At 33.1% G+C, this 21,621-nt stretch overlaps 1 pseudogene across 1 annotated transcript in view; it reads right to left on the bottom strand.

The window, feature by feature from the left end:
- The window catches only part of LOC308263468 (calcium-binding and coiled-coil domain-containing protein 2-like), a 156,380-nt pseudogene extending 136,442 nt beyond the window's left edge, over positions 1–19,938 (bottom strand). The window contains exon 1 of the transcript in view: positions 19,884–19,938. The product of the transcript in view is annotated as a calcium-binding and coiled-coil domain-containing protein 2-like (transcript). The remainder of the gene's footprint in view (positions 1–19,883) is intronic.
- Between the last annotated feature and the right edge of the window lie 1,683 nt (positions 19,939–21,621).

Genomic DNA, 21,621 nt, shown 5'->3' with positions numbered 1-21,621 from the left:
TGAGGATCCTCCATACTGTTTTCCAAAGTGGTTTCACTAATTTGCAATCCCACCAACAATGTATTAGAGTTCCAACTTTTTCACATCCTGGCCAGCATTTGTTGTTTGTGTTTTGAATGATTGCCATTCTAGTTAGATTTAGGTGAAACCTCAGGGTAAATTTTATTTACATCTCTCTGATTGGTAATGATGTTGAACATTTTTTCATGCATTTGTTGGCCATTTGAATTTCTTCTTTCATGAAATCTCTATTTAGTTTACTTGCTGTTTACTGGATTATTTTCTTAGTGCTGAGTTTCTTGAGTTCTCTGTATATTCTAGATATTAGTCCTCTATCGGAGGAGTAGTTCGCAAAAATCTTCTCCCATGCTGTACAGAAGTTCTTCAGTTTCATGTAGTCCCGCATATTGATTCATCTTTTAGTTTCTTGTGCATTTGGGGAACGTTTCTATCTGTGCTTATGTGTTGCAGTGTTGGACCAATGCCCTCTTCAAGGAGATTCAAGGCCTCTGGTGTAAATTCCAAGGTTTTTTGTTGTTCTTGTTCTTGTTGTTTTGTTTTGTTTTTTTGTTTTTTGTTATTTTGGTGGTACTGGGGTTTCTGGAAACCCTTCTACCTCTGGGCTACACTCCCAGACACCTATTTCTTATATTTTTATTTGGAAACAGGGTCTCTTAAGCCAGCTAGGCCAGCTTCGAATCTGCGCAATCCTCCTGTCTCCACCTCACAAGTGCGGGGATTACAAGCGTTAGCCACCACATCTGGCGTTAAATTCCAAGTTTTGGATCCATCTAGAATTGACTCTTGCACAGGGTGAGAAGGTGGGGTTTATTTCCATTTTTCTGAATATGGTTAACCAGTTTTGCCAACACCATTTGTTGAACAGGTTATACTTATTCCTAGTGTATATTTTTTGCCCCTTTCTCAAAAATCAATTGGCTGTAAGGTGGTGATGGCACTTGATGTTTTTTTTTTTAATTTCTAAATGCAATACTTAAAAAAACATATTTCAAAGTTCAGTGCACCTTTGTCTTTTTATTTAATCTTCCCTTTATTTCTTCTTCTCATTGCTTTTTCACACTGTTATTACTGGTGTCATGCACTGCTTTCTAATCTCTTTCATCTTTAACTACAATGTAACTCTAGAAACCTTTTTCTATATCATTTTAATTTTTTTTACTGGCCCACTGTAGTCAAATATATTAATGGAGCAAGTTGGTCGAGGCATACATGTACTCATCTCTCATTTATCTCTTTCCCATCCTCCTTCTCTTCATGTTTAGCTTTGTGATTGACTTTGATGTTTGTGAATTTATATCCTATGCATTAGGGAATTTCCTTCTTTCCTCCACCTATCAACCTCAGTTAGGTGACCTTATTTGCTCATCTAAGATTAGAAATACTTTCTATTTCTTCAAAACACAAAATGTACAAGCAGAACCATATACACATAGTACATTCGTCAACATTCTTCTTTCTGCTCTGTCACAAAAACTTCTCATATGTAGACTTTAATTTTCACAAAATTTTTATGCTAAGTGAAAAATTCTGTTGACAATATGATAATAGTTAACACTTCTTGAGTTTTATTTATATGACAGTCAGTCTGCTAAATTTTTATATATAGATAGATCTAATTTAATTCTCACAACAACCTTAGGAGATTAAAGTTTACTCAGGTAAAATAACATATAACAAATAATTATATTAAGGAAGTATGTAGTTTTAGTATACTGCTTCAAATTATATGATCTTTATTTCTTAACAAAGTGTCAGAATCACAGCATTGACTATTTTGAAGAAAGACATTTTTTAAAATAAATCAAATATTTTAGTCTTGTTTATCATTTTACATGAGTTACTTTTATAAATGCATAACATGTATATGTACAATAAGGATCGGGTTATATATTTTAACATTTTTTATATCTCCTTTTCCCTTTATTATTTCATACTCATTTTGTCTTTTCTCAAAGTAACTTCACTTTTGTGGATTCAAATATATACATGATTTCACTCATTATTTATAAACATACTTTAACGATAAACCCAGAAAACATTTTATTTGTATCTTCATTAATATAAAGATGGCTTTGAATGGAGTAAAGATGATCAAATTCTACTCCAAAAGCAATTGAGGGTATACTATGTAAATAGTTTTTTTTTTACATTGAAAGATTATGTAAAGCTTAGTAATATCAAAGAATTTTTAAAGATCAGCTAGCATGTAAAGCTCTTTTACTAATAAAAATTGCAAAATTCTCCTTTGATTTCCAGTCACAGAAAAAAGACCTTTACTTTAAAAGGTTTCATTCAAAGTTCCCTGCACAGCAAAGTGCATGGCACTCAATTTATCTACCTAGAGAAGATGAAGAGCTTCACTGGCCCTATGTGACTGGAAAGTCTGGATAGAGGAAGTCCTCCAGAAATACACTTTGCTAAGCACCCCTTTAACTCTCACAGTGTTATTATATAAATGCTGGAATATATATATTTTTAAGAAAGTCGGAATTGGCTATTTTTACCTTGAGACAAAGCACTTTAGATGGAAAGAATATTATTTTTTCTGTCAGAAAACATTTTATCTAAGCACATTGAGTATTCTTCACTAAATCAGCACAAACAGCTCTAAGAACAAAATCAAACATCTCCAATTCTATACCTTATTAAAAATAGGGCATGCTTCTAGAAGAGTAAAAGTTGTATAGTTAAATATAAGACAGAAAAAACTTTCACCAAAAAATTGAAATTACATATTTTCTAATTTTGCAGTATGTGAAGAAACATGTAATTTTATGAAGTGGTTGGATATTATTAGCAATAGAACACTGACTACTTTTTTGTTTCTGTATGAGTATATACTGTATGTATATCTCATATATACTGTATGAGTATATACTGTATGTATATCTCATACAATTGCATAAACATGCAGTAACAAATACATACATATATGCAGATTCACAAATGCAGATTAGGAGCACTTACATCTTACAAAATAACTGAAAAAATAATGCATAAAAATAAATTTTATTTATACTTATTAGAATGAAGATTAAAACTTCAAGCTATTTTTATACAAGATTGCAAAAAAATAAAATTTTCTATAATTATTTTTGAGGACTGTGTATATATAGATGAAATTTCATGCTTTATATAAAAGGATCAAAATCTGTGGAAATATTTTAAGAACAGTTTTGTCACTAGCTTGCAGCAGCTAAAATACAAAATTCTTCATTCTAAACAATGGCTTAAATTTGTTTTTAAAAACACACTCAGTGCCCACTAGTAAAAATATTTTTTTGACAATATCAAAATATTTACATCAAAAGTAGAAATGATGCAAATATTTATAAATGAGTCTCATTAAATAATTTATATAGTTATAAGGTATATTAATATGCAAAAACTAAGACAATTAGACTAATATGTCTAATATAACAAGGCTGTCAAGCTATATAGCAAGCTCCATACTACACAGAGGAGTAGCAATAATCCTTTTGGTGAAAAAGAAAACAACACAAAAAGTACATAAGTAGCCTGGCATAGTGGCCCATGCCTATAATCCCTGCACTTAGGATGCTGAGAAACGAGGAACACAAGTTTGAGGACAGTCTCAGCAAGTAGTGAGAAATCTCAGCCTAGAAAAACCCTGTTTCCAAGTAAGAAATAAAATCAGGTTAGTGGTATACCTCGAAGGTAGAATGGCTCTGGGTTCAACCCGACACACACACACACACGTACATATATAGATAAACTGTTTCTGATAAGAAATAGAGATGTGGAGTGAAAAATTGCTTGATTTTAATATGTATATTTTTGTTATTTTGTTCTTTGTTTTACTATATATATATATATATTTATATATCACTTAGTATATTTTCAGGTTTTTAAATATATAGACATGCTTTGTATATATAATATATACATGTATTCATATGTCTATATACATAATACATATATGATATATACATATATACATTTACACATAATCTTATATATAATCACACATATATGATTATCCTGTATTGGAGTTCCATGAAATGGGATTACAGATGTGCACTACCTCTTTAGACACAATCATTCTTTTTTCTACTTTTAAACACTAGTCACTACAAGAATTTCTTTTTATATTATTATTATTTTTATTATTATTATTATTATTATTATTATTATTATTATTATTATTTGCAGTACTGGGGATTGATCCCAGGGGCATTCTACCTCCAAGCTATACCCAAAATCTATTTTTTATTATTTTTATTTTGAAGCTGGTTTTCACTAAGTTTCAGAGGGCATCATTAAGTAGCTGAGATTGGTTGTGAACCCCGATCCATAGCAATCAGAGAGATGCAAATCAAAACTATCCTGAGATTTCACCTAACTGCACCTAGAATGGCAATCATTAAAAACACAAAGAACAAACACTAGCAAGAATGTAAAGTAGTGGGAACTCTAATACATTGTTGGTGAGATTGCAAATTCGTACAACCACTTTGAAAAACAATATGGAAAATCCTCAGAAAAATGGGAACAAACAAGATTTAATTTAGCAATACCACTTTGGATAACTACCCAAAAGAATGGAAGCCAAACTAACAAACTAATGCATGCGTATCTATGTTCATAGCCAAACAATTCATTATTGCCAAACTATGGAACCAGATAAGATTTCCATCAACAGATGAATGGATTATACAACTATAGGATATGTACACAATGGAATTTTACTCAGCCATAAAAAGAACACAATTACATCATTTTCAGGGAAATGGATGGAACTGGAGAACGTTATGCTCAGTGAGATTGGTTAAGTCACAAAGAGCAGAGGTTAGAGTGAAAAAAAAAAAAAACTAAAGGAGAAACTCAAGACATAAAAGGAAATAAACATAGATGAGTAAATAAGGAGACCTATCTGAGGGTGATAGTAGGGGGAAAGAGAGAAATTCCCTAATGTACATGATGTGTATTCACAAACATATTAAAGTCAATCAGTAAGCCAAACATGAGGAGGGAGGGGAGAGGGAATGGGTTGGGAATTAAGGAAGGGCTAAATGAGTAATGTATAGGTAGATGTCTCTTCCATCTTGTACTCCATTAAGATGTATGACTATATATGCAAATAAAAAATTTTGAAAAAAGAATTTATTTTAAAGTGCAGACTGCTGGATAAATACCAGAGATGCTATATGAACTTCTGAAGTATGGCCTGAGGATTTATCTTTTTATAATGCTCTTAGGTTAATTTTTAAAAGGGATTTAAGGTGTGATCAGTAGACTATCTTTAAAATATCTTTTTTTTTTTTTTTTTTTTGGTGGTACTGGGGTTCCTGGAAGCCCTTCTACCTCTGGGCTACACTCCCAGACCTATTTTTACATTTTTATTTGGAAACAGGGTCTCCTAAGCCAGCAGGCACGGCTGGCTTCGAACCTGCGCAATCCTCCTGTCTCTGCCTCCCAAGAGCTGGGATTACAAGCGTGCGCCACCACGCCTGGCTATCTTTAATATATCTTAACAAGAGATAGTTCAGTCACTGATAAAACATAAATATCAGTCCCATGATAAAACAAAGATGTAAAGATATATCATGGGTGGACTTTTCTTCAACAATAAGTTATTTGTAGAAAAGTAAAGTTCAGCCTTATTGAGAAGGTGAATAATAATGGGTTTGCTATAACACATGTCATATATTCTATGAATACTTCTCCATATAAATTTATTATACTGGTATTTATCTTTATTATATCTTGAGTGATATGAAGATGGAAAAGGAGAACTGGGAGTTTTCTCTATCATCAGAGGTAACTGTAGTTATATTTTTAATATATTTCCTACCAGTACTATTTACTTATGCATATACATAGGACAATCATATGTAAATATATTATTCATTATTGGCTATTGTATATAAATGAAAATAATGATTCTGGCTAAGTTTTTAAAGCATTTAACATAAATAATTTATTTATTTTTTAAATAATTTATTTGTTTATAATATTCTCATAGATGTCTGAGAAAAAAACACTTGCTATCAATTTAAATAACCTGATAACACATTATCTTTAAATAAATATAGATCACATGAGTATAAGGACAGCCTCTTCTTTCTGATGTGAGAAAATGTTTCTTTCTAATAACCAAAGACATTATAAAGTCAACACAAAGCTCAGAAAACTGTCCTAGGATGACATAGTCTCTAAAATTTGGAGAAATTGTGAAGATAAAAATAATATTAATTCAGATTTAAAAGAACATTATAAACATGAAGCTTAACTTATTTTAAAAGATAAAAAGCCATTTTGTATTTTTATTTATAAAATATTTGGCAGTTGAATATATTGTTTTGTTATATGGCTAATATATTTAACTCAAGTGAGGGTATTTGTCAAAATTATGCTTCATAGCTTACTTATTTGCATCAATATTGAAGCAAGATAAAGTTTGGTTTCTATAAATGTTCTACAGTTTCACTTTATATGTCATGCTCCTCTTTCAAAGCTTGGGATAATCTATTAGACTCTTTATTTCAGAATAAATACTTGTTTTTGATAAACATATAAAAGTATATAATCAAATTTTCTTGTTTCCAGTGTTTTGATATAGATTCAATCACTATACGTAATCAGTAGGCTAACTAAAGCATATCACCAAGTTAATTAATGTCTATTTCTGATATAAAATGAGGAGGTAAAAGACTAATGAGGGTCTGTCACATGTAATAATTTTAGCAAACCAGGAAATTGTGTTAAACATTTAAGATAGGGTTTCCCACCTCCATATAGACATTAATTTACACTATTTAAGCCAGTCATATGTTTTAGCCATATTTTTCTAGCTCCTCATATCCCCCTCTGATAAAGTGACCTTAACTCCTATTAGCGAAATGGAGCAAAAACCACTCTAAATGCTTTGATCTGGTAGAGCAGTGTTGGAGTATTTTAGTCAAGCTCTTATCTAGGGTGAATGACCTTGAAGAATGCTGAAGAAGGAATTGTTTATGAGGTTTTATTCTCATAAACATCTATATCTGGAGGGCTGAGGAACATAGCCTCACGAGCATGATGATCTGTAGGTAGCTTTAAGTGCCCACACTTCTCTTGTGCTCATCTGGATAAACTAGTGGCCAGAGTCATAGAGATCTTCCAGAAGTTTACAGAAATAGGGTTCTCCCCTTTAGTGTCTGAGGATACTGGACATAAAAAATTAAAAAAAAAACACTGATGAACAACGGGTTTAACTACACAGCATCTTGTAAGTACTTAACTGCAGGGAGTTTGGGGGCATCTGTGAGTCTAACGGGGGAAGCACTATTACACGTGGCTGCAGTACAGTTACTTTTTGTTATCCCTAAAATAGCACATTTACCTCTGGTTATATGGTTCTACTGGGTGAAAGTGAGAAGAAGGTGAGCTTATTTTGGGCAAATACGCGTTTTTATGATATTATTTTTGCCAGGAGTGGTGATGCACACTAGTAATCCCAGTACTTGGGTGTCTGAGACAGGAGGATTGTGCAGGTTCGAAGCCGGCCTCAGCTACTTAGGCTCTCAGCAACTTAGTGAGACCCTGTTTCCAAATAAAATACAAAATAGGTCTGGGAATATAGCCCAAAGGTAGAAAGCCTCTGGGTTCCACCCCAGCACCACAAAAAATACATATTATTTTTCTGTCCAGGTCATTCAAGGCTCCTCAGATCTGAAAAGTTACTCTTAGAAACTTTGTAAGGCTTTTCCTCTTCCACTGTTGCCATCTGACAGGGAGGCTCATGGTCTTGCTGACCATTTGGCTTCCCTTGAAGCAAGGGGTACATTGCTCTCTCCAGTGACTCTCCTTTTTGCAGAATAAATGCTGGCAGCTCCCAGTCTCTGTGGCCTTTGTGATCCCTTTTATCAGCAGGTCAGATGACTTACCAGAACGGTAAGGCCATTAGAAGTCCTATCATTTCTTGGGACTTATCTGACCTTGGAAGGTGAGGGACACAGTATTGGATGTTCTTAAGCCTTGCTTCTTGATTTTTCTCTAAGTTTCAGTTATTTAACATCCAGAATCTCAGATTTACCTGTCCTTTTGAAGCTGTCTTACAGGTGATGACTATAATCTCAAAATACACTTTAGGGTGCTGTATATTTTTCAAATATGAACAAATACTAGCTTCACAGTTTTGCAAGAAAAACATAAATCAGAATTATCAGGGACAAAACAAATCTGATTGGAATTTTTGCATAAAGAAGATAGTCATAATACAATTAGTAATACACAAATATAATTTTGAGAATTTTATAATTATTATTATCAATTTCTACTTAGATGGCATTAACTTGTTAGTTTCTTAAGTTTTGTATTTTAGAAGTCCTGTATGCTTTGAGAATACAAAAATTCTTATATAAGAAGCATGTAATAATTAGTATTATATAGACATAAAGAAGTCCTAGACATATTAAATTACCTTCTATCTTTGAAGTAAAATTTATAATTCATGCCTCAGTGAGATAACAATGTTTACAGGTACATTTAGGTAAACAATATTTTCTTTTTTGGTATTTATTTGTTTATTATTGGTTTATTGTCACCATAAATCTTAATGTGGTACAAGATGGTAGAGGTATATATACACATCACTCATTTAGCCCTTCTCCAATTCCCTTCCCATTCCCTTCCTTCCTCTCATCTGATTGACTTTGATAGGTTTATGTATGTACATCATATTTCTTCTCAGCTCCCCTCCTCAGCTCCCTGAGTTAGGCTGTCTTCTTTACTCATAAAAGAATTTTCCTTCTTTATCTATAGTTCCTCCTATAATCAATTTTGTCCATAGCTTCTGCATATTCGAGAGATCGTACAATTTTTCCAATATTTTACTTTTTGTTACTGGCTAATATCACTTAGCATAATGTTCTCCAGTTCTATTTATTTCCCTGCAAATGCCATAATTTTTTTCTTCTTTATGCTTGACTAAAATTCTGTTGTTTAAATATCCCATATTTTTTAATCCACTCATCTGTTGATGGACATCTTAGCTGGTTCCATAGTTTGGCAATTGTGAATTGTGGGCTATAAACAGAGATATACATGCATTAGTCTAGTAGTTTGGTTTACATTCTTTCGAGTAGATACTCAGAAGTGGTATTGCTGGTTCATATAATAGGTTCATTCCCATTCTTTTGAGGATCCTCCATAGTGCTTTCCAATGTAGCCATATACCTTTTATAAGTTTAAGAAACATTATTAATAATCAAAAATATACTGCTTGTCTGATGTACAATTGTACCTCACTTATACAATAACAAAACATTTACTTAGTCAAAGCAAAAATATGAAAAGCAGGTCATTTAATAAAATACGGTACCTATGTAGCTAGTTCCATTCAGGATGTTGAATTTTAAATTTCTACTGTCTTAGACTGTTGCCTTCTTTAAAAATAAGGTCCTTACACAGGTCATTAAACTAAAAGGGGCTATTTATGATGGATCTGAAATCTATTATGACCATGGAATTATAAAAGAGGAGAAATGTGGATGTACAAAAACACAAGAGAGATGAAGATCCAGGCAAGGTCATCTACAAACCAAGGAAATATGGAGACTACCAGAAACTGACAAACTTTTTGAACAAACTTTCTCCTAATCCGCAGAATGAAGAACCTTGCCAATACCTTGATTTGAGACTTCTATCCTTCAAAAATGTGAGAGAATACATTTTTTATCTTCTCAGACACATAGCTTGTGATATTTTGCTCAAGTAGCCTTAGGTGCTGTTATAGAAGCTCCAATGCTTTTCTCGCTTTAACAGAGTTAGGGCTTTGTTTCCATTCATGTTATCTTACCTTGAAAATATTGTAGTAACAAAAGTGTAGTTTCTACACTAATATTGCATGTGAGATAATGATGAGGGAATTAAAAAGGGCAAAAATTCATTATCTATGTCTACAAGAGACGTTTCCTCTTAGTACATGTTTTATTAAAGTTCTTTGGACATTAAAATGGTGAATGAAAAAAGATAACCATGTAGGGATGGAATATTATAAACATCACATTCTGAATTAGAGTATTAATATTGTAATATGTTTAAAACAGTATGATGTTTAATTAGGGAAACTTGCAAAGTGTGACAATGTTGTCTAAATAATACTAGCTTTCTAAGAAATGGGGTATGATTTAATTTCACTTCTAATACACATGTGGTAAAATTTCTTAAGAAAAAAGTCTATTATTGGATTATCATCATTATATTGATGAATGGCTGGTTATTACAAGCAGAATTGCTATCCTTTGTTTTTTATGTACCCTTGAAACATGTCTTCTAAGCTTCTGTGGCACTGAGTGTGGCCCAGAATTGACTGCCTGGGGAGTTTGGAATTGCTCAATACAAAGGAACATATTAATTAGGCAGTCTCACTTCAACAAATCCAACAACAAAAGGTATAAATTATAACTCAATACAAACTCAATAAAAAGCTATTTTCTTTTGTATACATTAATTCTACCTAAAGCAAAAGAATATCAAACACACAACATTATTCTTAAGTAATTATAAGGTACAAATCCAACTTACAAATGTGAGAACATTCTATTGGAATGTGTTCTCTTTTTTTGCACTAAAAAGTCTGAGCATCATATTTTCTCCTTCAGGGCACAACAAAAGTCACCTTGGTCTATCAAAAAGCAAATGTCTATATTGAATCTAGACCTATTATAGAGCAGGATCTAAATGACTTCCACAGAATTTACAGTACTATTTAAGGAACAAAGAGAACAATAGATGGAAAAATATAGTATTCCACTGGCTTGTAACACGTTTGCTATTATGTAATATATTTAGAACAGAATTTACCAATAAAATCCTTTAATAACGCATAACTATATATTAATTTTTTTTATTTTTTAAATGCATGATACGATTTCAAACCTGAATTATTTTCTTGCTCTATTTTGAGTTGTTATATAGTCTAACAAATACTCAAAATTATATTCAATGTTATAATTTGACTCTATAATTTTATTCTACTCATCAGAATAGGTTACCTGCATTCAGTTATGATTAGTTGATAAAAAAATTCTAAAATTGTCACTTTTAATGATCTGTGCTTCATATTATGGTAAAATTGAAAATACAAAATGACAAGCTTAGCTTTCATGATTTTTATTTATGGTTATATATATAGCATTAGGATTAAAAACCCTAAATATAAATTTTAAAATCTCAAAGACTTTTAAATCTTGAGGTAAACTGAGAAGAAATGAGAGTTAAATCATGGCCAGCAACCTGGGAGTAATGGTGTACACTTATATAATCCCATACTTTTGAGGTTGAGACAAGAGAATAACAAGTTAAAGTTCATGCATGGTGCCGGGCGTGGTGGCGCACGCTTGTAATCCCCGCGCTTGGGAGGCAGAGATAGGAGGATCGCGCAGGTTCGAAGCCAGCCGCGCACTCTCCTCTTAGGAGACCCTGTTTCCAAATAAAAATGTAAAAATAGGTCTGGGAGTGTAGCCCGGAGTTAGAAGGGCTTCCAGGAATCCCAGTACCACCAAAAAAAAAAAAAAAAAAAAAAAAGTTCATGCACAGTAACTTAGATATACTGTTTAAAATCAATTAATTAAAGACTGAATAAATAAATAAATACATAAAAGAAAATAGGTAGGAGTATAATTTAGTGAGAGAAAACTCCTGAGTTCAACCCCTAGTACCATAGCAGAAGAAGAAGGAAGAAGAGGAGGAGGAGGAGGAGAGGGAATGGGAGGAGGAAGGAGAGGAGGAGGAGGAGAAAGATAAGGAATTGTTTTGTGTGTGTGTAGTACCGGGGTGGAACTTTTCCAGAGGCTACACTCCCAGATCTATTTTATAGTTTATTTGGAAACATGCTCTCACTAAGTTGCTGAGTCTTACTCAGTAGCTGAGGCTGGTTTCGAACCTGTGCGATCCTCCTGTCTCAGACTCCCAAGCGCTAGGATTACAAGCGTGTACCACCACACCTGGCTACCGGATAAGGAAAATTTTTAAGTAATAAAAAATTATCCCAAGCTGGGCGTAGTGGCGCATCCTTGCAATTCCAGCAATGTGGAGGCTGAGACCTGAGGATCGCGATTTGCGGACAGCTTCAGCTACTTACTAAGTCCCTCCGCAACTTAGTGAGATCCTGTTGCAAAATAAAGAATAAAAAAATAGAGTAGGGAATGTAGCTCGGAGGTCCAATGCCCCTGAGTTCCATCCCCAGACGTGCAAAAAAAAAAAAAAAAAAAAAAAAAAAAAAAAAAAAATCCTCCCACTAAGAGAAGTCTTCTCTTGTAATTCCAGGGACGTGGGATTGAGAGTTTGAAGCCAGCCTTAGCAATATAGTGAAGCTGTCAATGAAAAACCCAAATCAAGTAGTATTACTGCTAAAATTGATATCAGTAAAGACATACATAAGCACTCAATTTTGAGTCCTAATAAAGAGGAATGCTTAGTGGAATCTACAGAAATTTGGTTCAGAAAATGTTTCTGTTATTGGGTAAAGGCAATTAAGGGAGATAAAGGGCTAGAATGGGAAACATAATAATTCTTAAGAACATCTAGACAGGTATTTTTAAAAGTACCTTATTTTATTGTGTGATTATAATTTGGCAATAAAATAAATAATATATGCAAGTAAAATATAACACAAAGTATAATTACATTATTTAAGAGTTATGTATTCCAAGGAGATAGACATTAATGGTATGTTTCTTTTATCATAAAGTCTATGGAACTCAGATAAAAGAAATTTGTGCTATCAGCCAGCAAGGAATAACAGAGATTAAAATACCATAATATCTAAAACAAAATAAAGTAAAACAAATAAAAAAATCAAGAAGTTAAAAACATAAATAAGAAACAAAATATGTGAAACAAGGCTTTTTAAGACACTTGATATAGTGCAATAAAAAAGAGGGCAAGCCCTTTAAGACTGGAAAAAAATATTTAACACTACAATTGCCCTCAGTTATGGCCTTGATAAATTTCCAAGCCAGTACAAGTACCTGAGACTTCAAAAAGATTCCCGTTGCCAGGTAATGCACGCTTGTAATTACATGCATGCTTGTAATCCCAGGGCTTGGACGGCTGAGACAGGAGGATCGCACAAGTTCAGAGCCAGCCTCAGCTACTTAGTGAGGCTCTCAACAACTTAGTGAAAATCTGTTTCCAAATAAAATATAAAATAGGTCTTGGAGTATAGCCTGGAGGTGGAAAGCCCCTAGATTCCACCCCTAGTAACACACACACACACAACACACACACACACACACACACACACACACACACACACACACACACAAAGAGTCCTGTTAAGAATTTTATAGTAGTGGGCACTAAATAGACCATGGATAACACATGCCAATAAGTTTTTTCCATCTCATCTTGTCAGTGTTTTCTTTTTTTTATTTTATTGGTGCACTATAGTCTCACATCCTAATGCGGATCATGCTTTTGACAATGGCATACATTCACACAGTACTTGATGCTCTTGCCCCTTCCCTATTTCCCTCCCTCCCATACCAATGCCCAAGTTAACAATGTTATATTCACATCACACATTTGTATGTATCTTTTCCATTAATGAACCTCAGCCTTCTTCCTCCTCTACCCTTTCTTTCTGACTTCATTGGGGTTTCCCCTCCATTGTCTGGAGTCGCTCTGTTATCCCTAATACTCCCTAGCTTAAGCATATTAAAGAGAATATATGTTCCTTCTCTTTCTCTGCTTGGCTAATCTCACTTAACATAATGTTCTCCAGGTCACAATTCACAAAAGCCAAAATAGGGAACCAACCTAGGTGTCCATCAACAGATAAATAGATTACAGAATTGTGGGAAATATACACAATGGAATTCTACTTGGCAATAATGAAGAACAAAATTATGTTATTCATAAGAAGATGGAAAGACCTGGAGAACATTATGTTAAGTGAAATTATCCAATCACAGTTTTCTCTTAATTATTTACCAAGCACAACTACTTTCTTTTCACTAAGGGCCTAGGCAAAAACCTATAGCTTCATTATAAAATTTAAACACAACATTATGTCAAGAAAATTTAGTAAATAATGGATATATATCTTTTACTCTATTTTTCTGTAATTTCCAGAAATTACCATGTAGCATACTTTTGATCAGTTTTTGTGGTGTGTGAGATTGAACCCAGGGACATTCTACCTCTGAGCTACATCCTCAACCTAATTTTTTATTCTTTATTTTTAAATAGGGTTTCACCAAGTTGCAGAGGGCCTAACAAGTTGTTGATACTGACCATGAATCTGAAATGCTCCTGTCTCTGCCTCCCAAGTACTGGGATTACAAGCATGCACCATCATGCCCAGCTTTAATTTTTTTCTACACAAGCAAGAAGATGAGATTTAGCCAGGTGTGGTGGTACAAGCTTGTAATCCCAGTACTTGGGAAGCTGAGGCAGGAGGATTGCCATTTGTGCTCAGCCTCAACTCCTTAGTGACACCTTCCACAACTTAGTTCTTGTTGCAAAATAAAGAACAAAAAATAGGGCTGGAGGTGGTAGCTGAAATAAAGAACGCCCTTGGGTTCCATCCCCAATAATGCAAAACAGAAGAGATTTTTTTCTTGTACAACATACATGTTAATATAAATTATCTAAAATCCCCCATGGAGATATCTGAGAACATAGGAGAATAAATAAATATTAAACTCACTTCTCTGGGTTCATACCAAGTCCCTTCTTGAACCAATCAAAGACAATAATGCCACAATAACAGATTGGGTCTTCAGACATGTTTTCTATTTAAGACCCATGGAGGTATTAAAGTCAGACTTTTCTGCACATACATGAAATATTGCCTCATGCTAATCTATTTTGTTATATATAGCTGGAAAAATATGCTGTGTTCCTGACAATTCTATTTCAAGAAGTAAACTCAGGATGTTTTTGATTCTACATTTATATTTACAATATTTTTAATCAATAAAATTGATTTGCTGTTTTGCATGTGAGCAGAAGCTCCAGCAATGTTGCAAGGGGCTAAGCAAACCAATTCAATTGATCTGTTCTCTTACAGATGAAGGTTTGGAAATGGATACATGATATATTGTTGAAATCAATACTTAATTTTTCTGAGAAAAAAACTAAATTTTTTTAAATATATAAAATCTTTCTTCTAACTGCATATTTTGAGGTAATTTTAAGACTCACTAGACAATGAACCTCTTATGAAAGATTAAAGTGATAATTTCTTTTACATTTCTTCCATTGAGAAAAATGATTTATATTACAACACTCTATTTTTTTAAGTAGAACTTTTTATTTTTCCATTTTAAAGATAAGAAATCCCAATCTTACAAAGTTCAGACATAGTTAAAAAAAAAACTACTTAAAATAAATGCCAAAGAATCAGCCAGGTATGGTTGCACATGCTTATAATCCCAGTATTTGGGAGGCTGAGACAGGAAGATCATACAGGTTGGAAGTCAGCCATGGCTACTTACTGAGGGTATCAGCAACTTAGTGAAACCCTGTTTTCTAATAAAATATAAAAGAGTTTTAGGAATGTGTCCTGGAGGTAGAAAACCCTAGGGTTTCATTCCCAGTATCATAAAAATAAATAAATAAATCAACAAACAATAAGTGAATGAATGACAAAGAATTAAATCCATATTTACTGAAGTTCAAAAATGTTTAAAAGTAAACTTCATTATATATCTTCCTTGGAAATATTTGAAATGAATATTATATCTTTCTCATTATAGCTACTTCATTTTATAATCAGACAAATTCCATGAATGCTTTATTTTTTTATTTTTTATTTATTTATTTTTTGGTGGTACTGGGGTTCCTGGAAGCCCTTCTACCTCTGGGCTACACTCCCAGACCTATTTTTACATTTTTATTTGGAAACAGGTTCTCCTAAGCCAGCGCAGGCGGCTGGCTTCGAACCTGCGTGATCCTCCTGTCTCTGCTTCCCAAGCGCGGGGATTACAAGCGTGCGCCACCACGCCCGGCTCCATGAATGCTCTAAACAGCAGTATATTAAGAGATAGTTGTGTTGTCAGGTGTGGTGACATGCATCTGTGATCCCAGTACTTGGGAGGCTGAGACAGGAGTATAACAGAACTAAAACCAGGCTTGAAAACTTAGTGAGATCCTGTTTCAAAATAAATAAATAAAAGGCCTGGGCCTATAGCTCAGAGGTACAATGTTCCTGGGTTCAATCACCAATTATACAATAAATAATAATAATAATTGATAATAATAATAATAATAATAATAATAATATTAAAAAGGTGGTTATGGACATGTATCTGGGTCTCATACTTGTGAAAAGTGTCAGTTATGTGTCACTTAGAGTTAGTTTCTTGTCATACTCCCTCTGAGAATTCAATTTCCAAACTGTAAGTAGTCAAAATAATTCCACAGAGTGTAGTTTCAGGACTATAATGAGCATCCACTGTCACCTCACGAGTTCCTCAATGTTACCTCTGAGAAACCTTGAGTTGCGTGCATTACCTACCCACTACCACTTGAAGTAACCCAAAAGCAAACGTTGTCGTAGTTAGAAGTGAATCCATAGAAGCATAAAATAAAACAAATTATAGTTGTAACTCACTAGGCTTCAGTGTGATTTGTAACCCAAACGACTCTTTTCCTATTTTAAAGTCTTTCCAGTCAAATTCTACTATGTTGGTAAAATTATTACAGTACAGCAAGATAAATATATTAAATTTATTTATTAATAATATTTTACATTTCTGAAATCATGTTGTCATACTTATGCCATGAATCAAATTTCCAACTGCAAATAATGTATATCTACTCATTTAACTTATCAGAACAATTAGGCATTCATTTTTAGTATGAAAGCTATAATTTCCCAAGGTTAAATAAAGTAAAATTTAGGAGTAATACCTTGAATTTCATTTATCATATTATATAATTTTGCATTGAACTCTTCTTCGTTCTTCCTTTGATTATTCAACCTGTACCACAGAATATTTACAAGGTTATTTTTCCTTCTGCTAACAATTCTTTGGAGAAAATTTTCTCTGTTCCTCTATCATTTGTGTCAATAACAATTATATAGAAATTAGACATTCTTCTTGTACCTCTCCAGCTTTACTATAATTGCTCACCCTGTAGAAATCTTCTAGCCCAACATGTTCCAAAAGAATTTATCCTCCAGTCACCATTTTTGTAGCATAACCTCTGGTTCCCAAGTGGGGACCATTACTGAAAAGCTGTTTGCCTTCATTTTAAGTTAGTTGTTAGACTTTTGATAAGCTGATCGTCCATGCTCTCTAGTCTCTCCACTTAGCAAATGAAAGGTTCAAGCTATCCTGTAATATAGCCAAAATCTCCAATATAGCTGGAGATTACATATTCTTTAGGAGAAAAAAGCACTCTTGTCCTCTTTAAAGTGCTAAAATGTTTATCATAATATCCACTTCTTTCTGGAGGGAGTAAATTTTTAAAAGTTACATGTTAAGATTTTAGGCCTAGGGATCTAGTCTCATAATTTCTAAAGGATGAAGCATCATCTGCTCATCTCATAACAAATATTTTATGAATGTGTGCATCTTGAAACATATCTTGAATACATCAAATCAGTGCTTGAGAACATGCACTAGTTGTTTCTGCCGCTCTGTACTGACCTTGGCTATCCAACTATTATTTTGAAGTATTAATTGAAGTTTTGTAAAAATGTTTCTCCATGAATTTGGTGAAAATAGTCATAAAGTATATTTTTGAATTAGCATGGGCTATATTTTATATATATTTTTACAGTTTTTCTGGTATTGAGAATTGAACCTAGGGTCATTCTGCCTCTGAGCTATACCGCCAAGTCCTATTTTATTTATTTTAAAAATTTGAAATAGGGTATCAGTAAATCAGGGAGGGAGGGTCGCATTAGGTTGCTGAGACTAGCTGTGAACCTGTGATCTTCTCGTATCAACCTTCCAACTACTGGGATTACAGGTTTGTATCACCCCTTCCAGCTGTATTTTATAATCTTTAACCTTGCACAAAACATGAAATTGTGTTGCTGAAGATTACATATTCTTTAGGGGAAAAATAACTCTTGTCTTCTTTAAAGTCCTAAAAGTTATATGTTTAGATTTTAGACCTAGTGATCTAGTCTCATAATTTTTAAAGGATGAAGCATCATTTACTGTTCCCATAGCAAATATTTTATGAATGTGTGTAATTAATGCATGCAATCTAATCAACTAGTCAACAGTGATATGCAACTGACAGATATTCAGCACTGTATCACTTTTGATAGGGGCTATAATGTCACTATAAAGCTTTGGCTCCTTTCTCTAAGCATCTTTCTGTCCTACTGACTATAATAGGTATGTATTGTTGGCCATTCACCATTTTATTAAGGCCTGCAGAAGCTATAACGTTTATACTACTACCAACAGTCAGTCAATAGGCCAATAAACACATAAACATACAAAATAGCTTTACATTGTGATAAGAGCTAACCAGGAAATAAACTAAAAGTACTATACAGCAATGAATTGATGGAGGGATATATTTTTGTCAAAAGATAGATTTTTTGTCAATTTTCTTTTTGATAACCAAAAATTTAAGGTTTTCCTTCTCCTCCTCCTCCCTCTTCTCTTCTTCCTCCTCCTCCTCCTCCTCCTCCCTCTTCTCTTCTTCCTCCTCCTCCTCCTCCTCCTCCTCTTCCCTCCTCTTTCACCTTCTTCTTTTGTTTTACTGAGAATTAGACCCAGGGTCATATCTCAGTGTTACACTCCCACCTGTTTTGTATTTTATTTTGAGACAGGCTCTTGCTAAGATACCATTCACTGTTTTACAACCTGCAATCCTTCTGTCTCACTTCTAAGGACTGAGATAACAGGCATGTAGTACACTGATGCTCAGTTTTAAATTTTCTTCTAATTTCTAGATGACCTATTTTTGAGACAGTACACTTCTGGTTCACTCTTGTGAAAAGTTGTATGCTAACTGTAATGTGATTTGAGCTCAGCCACTGATGTTCCTTTCGTTTTTTTTTTTTTTAAGCATGTGATATCTGAAATAGCAAACAGTCAATAAGCTCAAATGCATTACAGCAACAATTATTTCTTTATAGTATTCTTTATTCTTCAGTTCTATTGTTTTCCAGTATACTAACAATAAATATGCTTATCCTTTCAGATTACAAGTAGATTTCTATGACATATCCGATTACTTCCAGCAACATCCTTGCCTATTTTAAATACAAGTATCAATTTACAGAGCCCAGAAAATTCTGATCAGTTACTGAAAAATGAAATAAATCAAAGGCCAAGTTCCTTGGCTTTTCAGTCTTCCTTAGGTCCAAGCTCAGCCTTAACTTGAGGCCAGTTCTTTACTATCAGTTTAGTACAATACCTTTACCACTTAACAAATAGGGATATTGCAGGTTAGTTGAAAATAAAGGCTTTTTTAAATAGTATATTACTACACACTTATTTGCCTTATACTAGTCCTTTTACAATACCTGGTCTGAGATTCTTGATATACTCATGAAAACTGCAAAATGAGGCCACTATTTTCATTTTCTGTTTTTCTACTCACTTCCAATTTTTTTTTTCTTTCTCTGGTTAGGTTCTGAATTTTAAATTCAGACAGAAATAACAAAAATCTGTGTGTATGGGTATGGCAAGGGTTTAAATGTGCTAAGAGAATATAAAATAATGATTTGAAGGATGAAGCAAGTATGCGTATTGTTTTCCTAGAACTGTGTAACAAATTATCACATATTCAGTGGTTTTAAAAAATATTGAAAATATATAGTCACTGAGTCCAGGAGGCAATGAGCCCTAAATCAAGGTGTTCATGTGCCACACTCACACTCTCTGAAAGTTTTAGGAGAGACTTATTTGCTTCTTTTCAGCTTTGGTTATTACCTATAATCTGGAATGTTTTAGCTTTTGGACACGTCTTTCCAACTTCTGCCTTCATTGTCTTATGATATTCTTACCTGTTTATTTCTGTACTTTCCTACACAGACCTCTTGTTAGACTTAAAGTTTACCACAAATCAGTATGTCCTCATGTAATCCAAATAAATATACTATATCCTATTACTAGATTGCAGTATATATCCTAGTAAAGTCACTATATATATTTGGTAACATCTCTTTACCAGGGTTTTACAACGGAACGTATCTTTTAGAAGGAAGTAACCAAACAACAGTATCTTAGAAATATATAACTACAGAAGAAACGTTGCATGAAAATGTAAAAGCCTGTATCCCTCGAGTGTGTTTGGAAATGTTTTTAATCCTGATCAGTCTTGTTGAGTTGAAGACATAGCAGTCTTTCTGAATGTTGCACATCATCTCAGGTTCAGAAGCGAAGGTTATGAGTCTTATCCTGGATGGTACATTCCTGGAGAAGAGGAACTTGAGCTTCTAACTGCTCCATCCCTCAAGCTACTGAGAAATATCACATTTATATTTTATTCAGAAAGTCATTTAACCCAGACAAAGAAAGAGAGGGTTATCATATTTTATTTCATACATTTAAAAGTGACAAAGGATCAAGAAGGAAGGGAGAAGAAAGAGAAAGAGGGAGAGGGGGAAGTAGACAGGAGGGTAGACATGATCAATATGAGATGTATGCGTGTAAGGAAATGCCACACTGAAACCTATTACTTCAGGTTAATATGTGTTAATAATTATACAAGTAAAAATAAAAATATGTTAAATGAAAAATATCAAAGAATTAAGTATAGATTGTGAAAATGTGCTACTGTTATTAAATGGTAAAGTTTGATCAAAGTCTAGATTATTTTTGAAGTTTAATAGCCAAAGTATGTATTTTTCTACCACTTCAAAAAGTATAAGATTATATAATGAATAAAGTAATTATTTCATTATATGTCAGCATAATAGTAACAGAGAAAATTTACAAAATAGAGCATTAAAATGTATCATCCTTAGTTCTTACATGCAAACACTGTATTCATTCTATGAGATCTAGTACCAGTTTATAGAATATAAACATATTTTAATTAGTTTTTAATTTATTTTATTGATTTCTGAGAGTAATTATAAATTTTAAGTAAAAAATATTCTAGATTTTGTTTTCTGCATGTATATTATTTTACTACTATTTAAAATGTAAAGAATGCATTAGATTTCAAATTTATTCAATATGCTTTTATTTCAGTTTTTGACTTTCTATTTTAAAATTTATTATGTAATACAATAACATATTCATGCTACAGTCATCAAATTAAGGAATGACTTTTGTAACTAATCTGAAATTCTGATATTTTTTCTATTATAGGTCATTTAAATAACAAAGATATTTTAACTTATTTAACCATATGGCTTTCTATATTCTCATATTGTTATATAAAACAAGATTAATTAGGGATGCTCAACTGGTCTTCGTCTGTTTTTTATAATGTGCTTTTAATCGTTCATTACAGGCTCACATTATAATGTAAATCATGTTGACAGTGACATCCATATGCATGGCATGTGATGCTTCTCCCCTATTTTCCCATTTCCTCTACCCAATACAGAGGACTGAGGTTGACATTGGTGTATCCACATATGTACACATAGTTTTTGGTAGTATTTCCATTAACAAACCTCATTCTTCCCCCTTCTCTTCATACATACCACCTCCCTAG

Source organism: Muscardinus avellanarius, assembly GCF_963383645.1.
Source record: "Muscardinus avellanarius genome assembly, chromosome: 5".
NCBI classification, from domain to species: Eukaryota; Metazoa; Chordata; class Mammalia; order Rodentia; family Gliridae; genus Muscardinus; species Muscardinus avellanarius.
The sequence above is the reverse complement of the archived record's forward strand: the minus strand, read 5'-3'. Positions and strand labels throughout refer to the sequence as shown.